Here is a 7,259-nt window from a genome sequence, read left to right as displayed (position 1 = left end):
AACAGATGAGACGTACATAAACTTTGTAAAATGTTTAGAATTGTCACCATACCATCAGGTCCTCAGGCAAATATACTGCTTATTATGTCTTTATTCAGATTCTACACTAGGAAGTTTTCATTATCCTCATCCAAAAATGCCAGTGAATTTAGGAAATTTTCAGTCTTCCTTGGAGATGTGCCAACAATTATCAATGAATCAGCGTTAGCACAACTTACGGGAGGAAGGAGAAGGAATTAGAAACTTCATACTTTTATTTCCTCCTCTGGTGGTATGGTAGGAAGGAGGATTAACTGGTTAGAGCTGAAGCCTTACTGGGTCTGAATCTTTTAAATCCCTGGCCCAGATTAACTGAATGATCCCAGCACTGAGCACACAGGTTGTCAGGAGGACTTGTATCACACTGATTTGCCTAATAACTAATCTGTTTGCAACCTCCTCCACATTTAATGAGGTTTCATTGTCCTCCTCTTACAAGTTTTAACATGCTATTATTTAACATGCTATTATTCCTATCGTGATTCAAAAGGACCTGAATTGCATGATAGTATTTCAAGGTGCTAAAGGCCACAGCTTCTTCATTAAAAAAGAGAGGGGAGGAAGTATTATTATAGATCAGGCAGCAGGACTCTCAGTCTACACCTGGCTGGCCCAGGTTTGGCTCTTCCTCATCTATTTATTCATTCGAATAAAAACTTCAAGAAAAGTAAGAAAAAAAAAAAAAAGTCACCCTGGTACCAAGCCTGAGATAATGTATATCAGCTTTGATCACATGCTCTGAGGTTTGGGAAAATGAATTACTATAAAACCGGGTGTCATCCTCGGCTCTTCCCTGGAAACACTTTTCTTAAATGTTGCTTTTGATCATATTTTTAAGATGTAATTAAGGATTCCTTTCCCTAGTCATGTTTTCTTTCTTGAGCTAAAACCTTATGGAAACAATCCAATAGAATTATATAGCTATGGTTCCACTCACAGGAGCTCTTGGTAATGATTAAGGTTGCCTGGACAAAAGAATATGGAATAGGTGTTTGCCTAGTGGGTGTGTCAATGGTGGGGAGTGGGGAGAGAGTCCTTTTTATCTTTCTACAACCTGGAGTCCTATGAGGAACCCTAAGGCATATCTGCAACAAAGAAATTGTTCTGATTGTATTTATCTTTTTTTCCAGTACTTCTCACTCATTTGATAGCCATTCAACAAATATTTGAGTATCTTCCTGTTAGGCACTGTATTAATCTGTATAAGAGACAAAGAGCAAGAAAAACATTAATAAAGAAATAAATATGTTATGATCCAGATATGTGTTGACTTCTGTGGCAATGTGTAGAAGGTTCCCTTGTCAGTGAAGGAGGAACAGAGGGAATAAGGAAGACTCATTGGTGGAGGTGAATGTGATGAGACAGCATTCAAATGACTTTCTCCAGTGGAAGTATGCTATCCCAGTAATGGTCAGGTGGTAACTGCAAATAGTACTTTTCTTCAAAGCATGATCCATGACACAAAAGTCTCTTTAGACCCTCTGAGGCCAAAAGGATTTGGTAGTCAAATACATCTAAAACTTCACAAAGCACATCAACAGTTAACATCTCTGACAAACCCAGTAGTAAAGAGACCTAATTAACAAAGTTTAACCCAGCATTTCCCACATGGTCTAACCACAACTCTCTTTTTTGTTGCTGTTTGGGGGAGATGTACTGCTGTCCTGACAGATGGCATTAAAATTCTTAATCTAAAGAGGATAATTTCCCATGAAAAATGGATGCTGTGGGTCAATGAAATGCATTTCAGCTTTTCTAAGTTTCACAGGTAACTATTACCATAAAAATGGTTAATGGCTATGGTTTTTAAAATGGGCAAATAGGTCACAACGTGGAGTCTCTTGCTTACTAAAGCTCTCTCTGCACTTAGCCCTCAAAAAATCTGTATGGGATCCTCACCTTAGAGGTAAACCAACTGGAGCCCTAGGGCAGAATATGTCTCTACATTCCTTGAAACAAGTGTGAAGAAACAAATAAAAAGAACTGCCATTATGAATTGTACTACAGCCATGATCAAAAGTCTCTATACTTTGAAATACCTAATCATATTACAGGATTAAAAACACATGAGTGAACACTAACCAATAATTTATTCATTTCTATATCTACTTACATCTTTTAAATGTGAAAACATAAATTTGTGGCTCTTTCTCAATTATACTGACAAAACCTTTCTCTTCCTTTCAGTTTGGTAGGTCCCCTTTGCTATATGTCTTTTTGTTGTATTTGGATTATAGTAAGCTTCAGGCTTTATCCAAATTCACTTTTCAGAGTGGCTTTTGAGTAGAAGATGGCCTAAGGATCACAAATGATTAAGAAGAGTTCATATAAGAAGTCTCATCTTTTCTAAGAATTATGAAAAAAAATGTAACTTTTATATGAATGTTGGGCTTATTTTGTCGTGTTCTAGTAAGGCTCTACTGTTGAGGCCATAGTGTAAGGTCATACTCCTAGTGATGGACGTCCCCCATATTAATCATCTGCAAGGGGCATTTCCTTAAACAGGTAACAGGGTCTCTTGGAAGGTGGGTCTTGGCAGTGAGAACTCTTGATGCCCTGTGGAATCACACTCTTACTGGACTTTGCTGTATATTAACTATTTGACAATGCTTCCTGGTGGTTTGGGAAAGATGACTTCTCCAAGAAGTTACGCAGGAAGGTGCTAACTCTGTAGGAGATCCTAAAATCAAATGATATACTTTCACTTTATCTAGCTTTCTGTTGCTCTCTGTGTTCATTCCCATATGGCTATGCCCACATCTTTAGTAAAGGCTTATCATAATATTGTAGTCCGGCTCAGGACTCAGTTGTGCACTATGGACCTTAGGTGAGAATTTGGAGTCCATGTTTGTGCCAAAGAACTAAAGAAGACACAGTAGCCACTCAAGTTAACATAGTGATATGTGGTTATAGCTATTTATAAGGGAAGTATCAGGTATCAAGTACTCACTCTGTGCCAGGCATTTTACATATGTTATTTCATCTAATCTTCAGAATAATCCTCAGAGGTAGGTTCTATTTTGGTTCTATTTTGTGGATGAGGAAATCGAGAGTCAGAGAGATTATGTATTTGCACACATCCCTTAGCTATTGACAGGTGGAATTTCAATCTAGGTTTCATCCGACCTCAGAGGCTAAACATATCAATTTGAGATATTTGAGAAGTCAAATTACTTCTCAGCACTTGAGTTTCTCTATTTGAAAACATCTACCTTTTGGGTTGCTATAAGGATTCAATGAAATAATGTATATAAAGATCCCAGGCCATTGACTAGAAGATAATAGGTACCCCCAAAATGATGCTTATTGTTATGTTTTCCTTCTGCCTTTCTGGTCATTCCTTCTTAGTATCCTTCAAGGTTTTCTCTTCCTCTGATGGCCTGCTAAATGGTGTTTCCTAAATTGGTTTTTTAACTAAGCACTTTTCTTGAGTGACTTCACCAAACCCAAGGCTTCAGCTACTAGTCTTCCGCTGGTGACTTCTAAATCTTTACCCTTAGCCCAGATCAGTACATAACTCCAGACCCAGATACCCATTCATCTGACATCTCTACCTGGGTGTCTCACAGAGAAAACAAAATCAACATGCACCCAAACTGATCACATCATCTTTCTGTTCCAGTCCTGGTTTTTCTCTCAGTAGGTGGCACTATCAAATCTCTAGATACCTAAGCTAGAAGCCTGGGAATCTTTCTCTATTCATTTCACTCATCTCTCACACGCAATTAGTCATCAGGTTCTCTCAAGTCCCTTTTATTACCTCTTATATCATTCCCTCCCTCTCCCCTTATCCTCCCTCAATTTCATTTTACAGCCACTATTACTATCTAAGTTCAGACTCTCATCACTTCTATCAGGTATTATTGCAATAGTTTTCTAACTGGTTTCCCTATAATCTACCCAACCCTCCTTTGTGTCCTTAACATTCCCATCAAAGTGATCTTTCTAAAATGAAAATTTTTTCATTTATTTCCCATTTAAAACCTTGTAAGAGCTTCCCCTAGCTTTCAGGGTATAAAGTTCAAATTCAGGACATAAAGTTTTCTTCAAGATAGAGCCTCTGCCTGCGTCTTTAGCTGTTTTTCCCACTATTCCTTTATTTTTCATTCCTACCATTTGTTTTTGTTTTAAAGGATTACTTAAACTTCTTTAAAGGAAGCTATTTCTAGCCTTGGGCCTTCAGGCATGTCATCTGAATGCCTACTCATTGCCCCGAACCCACGCCCTTGCCCAACTGCCCCTTTCAACTTCCTCCTTAAAGTTCAGCTTAAGGGGCACACCTCTGGAGAGCTTTTCCTTGATCTTGACTCTGTTTTTTTCTTTTTCTTTAAAAAAATTTTTTTTCTTTAACATTTATTTATTATTGAGAGACAGAGAGACACAGAGCGTGAGCAGGGGAGGGGTAGAGAGATGGGGAGACACAGAATCTGAAGCAAGTTCCAGGCTCTGAGCTGTCAGCACAGAGCCCAACGCGGGGCCCAAACTCACAAACTGTGAGATCATGACCTGAGATGAAGTCGGTTGCCCAACCAACTGAGCCACTCAGGCTCCCCTGATGTTTTTTTCTTAATGCTCCCATGATACCTATGTAACAGCACTTTTCAGTCTACCCATCTGTCTCACTAGCCTGTAAATTGGACCCCAACGTTTGTTCCATATAGTATCCCCAGCACCCAACCCCTAGTGCTTAGCTCATAACAGATACAAACTGTTTATTAACAAAGGAGTGAATTTAGGAGGAGAGTTTTTAGCCATTGGCTATGCTGTGTGTAAACCTAAGAAACCAAAGGCAGGACTTTGAGTTAAGGTGGCATGTTATTGGTGATGCCTTAAACCACATTTCACTCTTCTGCACCTGGTCCTTATTTCTCCATTTTACATTGGACCAGGTTCCACTACTCACCCCTAGAAGAGTAAGACAACAGCTTTTAGACACACCTGATGGAACAAGCAATTAAGATACAGAGTATTCCATTTAGCAACCTGGGGTGTTCCATTCAGAGTATGATTGGGACCTATGAAGCCAACGCACACCCTGCCCTTGACAAACTTGAGCATCAGTGTTCCTTCGTAAACGTGAACCAGAAGCTGAGGTCCCAAAGACCCTGTTTAGTTTTATTTTCATTGGGGAAATTGGGTACATTTTTTTAAAAGTTACATTAATTGATCTCTTCACTTTCTTTCTCTTTCCCCACTTTTTAAAGACTTCTCTGAATGTTTTCTTCTTTTTGATGTAGCTGTTTCCCAACTTTCCTTCTCTGAATGTAATAGAGATAAAAAGGGTTAAAAGGAAGAAAAGCAAAACCCACTAATTGAAAAGCTAATCAGATTTCTTAAAAAAGCTTCTTTGTGGGGGAGATTCTCTAGGTTGAAACAAGACCACAGTATCATATAGCTTACTCAACAACTTCATTTAGTAAATGATGATATGAAGGGAAAGAGCAAGTTAGTGACTTGCCCAAAGCCACTTACCCAATAGAAGCATGAGTTGTATTGTGGCCCTAAGTCCCCCCAGTTCTAGTCTTGGCTATCTGTTTTTCCTGGAAGACTCTTTTCACTTGTGCCCACTGCTAATACATTTCTGTTAAGAATATATTTGTTATACACAATGTATATTACACATAATTTTTTAAAAACAGGTAAGGTCAACACACTAACGGCAAAAAGAAAGAAACCACGTGGGCGTGGGCTCAGGGCTCTGGGTAATTTGCCCCTGGGAGAGTACGAAAGATTGCCAAGGGAATCCAGGCTCTCGGACACCATGAACCTCGGGCTGGACAGAGCCATTGTTTTTTTCTGGCCTTTCTCCAAAGAATGAGTTGACGCAGAGGGAAAGCCAGGGCTGAGTCCGCGGGCAAAACAGAACCGAGTAACCTGGAGGCGTGCCCTGCTGCTCCGTGGCTGGCTCGAGACAACTTCCAGGAACTGGTCTGGAAGAGTCTGTGAGGAGCTGGGAGGGCCTCACCTTAGGGCGCCAGCTTTGGGGCCACAGCTTCGGGGCTCCGCCAGGGCCACGAGCCTCCATCCCTGCCCCCAGGTGCTCACCACCCCGCGTGCCACTCACAACAATCACCATGGCCCTTTGGGGCTCCAGAGCCTAGGCAGTGGCCGGGTCAGAGATCAAAAGAACCGGTGGTCTTGTCCTACTCCCCTAAAAACCCTGAGCGTGGGGATCACGCTCTTTTTTTATGAGTTTGATACTTAGGCTGCGCCCCCTTGTATACCAGAAACTGGATTATGCTAAAAAAGATGAAATTAACCTCATATCCGGAGATTGTTTATTTCCATACAAACTAAGAAACGATTAAGAGGTGATGGGCAATCCAACAGACCCACGTAGAGAGTGGTGGCGGGGAGGGAAGGGTAGATGCCGGAGAGGGGAGTGAGAGAGCAAGCAAGCAAAGGGGAAGAAAGAGGGAAGACGGTGGGAGAGGAGAGGGTCCCAGAGGGGAGAGTGGGCAGAAGAGAAGGGAGAGGCAGAGAGAAAAGATGGGAGGGGGGGTGGGGGAGGACGAGAAGGAAAACAGGGCGGGGTGGGGAAGAAGGTGCAGAGGGGGCCTCGAAGACTGGCGGGGTAGGGTGACGTGGGCGGGGATTAGAAAGGGAGGGCGAGGCCTAGTTTGTGTCCCACCGGCCTCCCCTCAGGCCCTCTTAGGGGAGAAAAGTCTTACGAGCCCCCAAATACGATTCCGGGAAACCTCTGTCTCGCCGAGCGCCGTCTGGCATCTCACCCCACGGCCTCTGAGACCAGCGGCGCGCACACCCTCACAGTGGCCGGGCCACGCTGATTCTGAAGTCCCGACGGCCTCGCGCCTGAACCCAACGGCCCTCCTCGAAGGCTATGCGGACGACACGGAGGCCGGAAGCCAGGTGCGCGCGACCGGAGTGAGACCCTCTCCCCCCACCCCCACCCCCGCGCGCGTGCGCGGGTACGCTTGCGCCCGCGCCGCAGGCGCCGCGAGCTGTGGGTCCCGAGAAAGGCGACGCCGGGCGCAGGCCCGGAATTTGGGGGAAAGGCTCCAGCCCTGCGGACAGGCCCGGCGAAGAGGGGGCCCGGAGGTGGTTTCTCATCAACTAATACCAACTCTTTGAGCTACTTCTGTTTGTTTACTCGTTGATAAGCGCACTGGGTGATTCTAAAGGGAACGGGGCCGGCAGTGCCCCCGAAGAGGTGGCGGGAAAGCAGAGCTGAGTCTTGCGCGGGACTGTCGACTGCTCGT

The 7,259-nt window shown here is 43.3% G+C and overlaps 1 long non-coding RNA gene across 1 annotated transcript; it reads right to left on the bottom strand.

The window, feature by feature from the left end:
* Window positions 1–5,109: 5,109 nt before the first annotated feature.
* On the bottom strand, window positions 5,110–6,850 carry LOC123585688. Its single transcript, XR_006706370.1, has 2 exons — window positions 5,512–6,850; window positions 5,110–5,297 (listed from the first exon to the last, which is right to left on the bottom strand). It is a non-coding gene; the product is annotated as an uncharacterized LOC123585688 (long non-coding RNA).
* Between the last annotated feature and the right edge of the window lie 409 nt (window positions 6,851–7,259).

The sequence above is a fragment of the Leopardus geoffroyi genome, chromosome C3 (genome assembly GCF_018350155.1).
Source record: "Leopardus geoffroyi isolate Oge1 chromosome C3, O.geoffroyi_Oge1_pat1.0, whole genome shotgun sequence".
NCBI classification, from domain to species: Eukaryota; Metazoa; Chordata; class Mammalia; order Carnivora; family Felidae; genus Leopardus; species Leopardus geoffroyi.
Note: the sequence above shows the minus strand (reverse complement) of the source record. Positions and strands in the feature narration are given on the sequence as shown.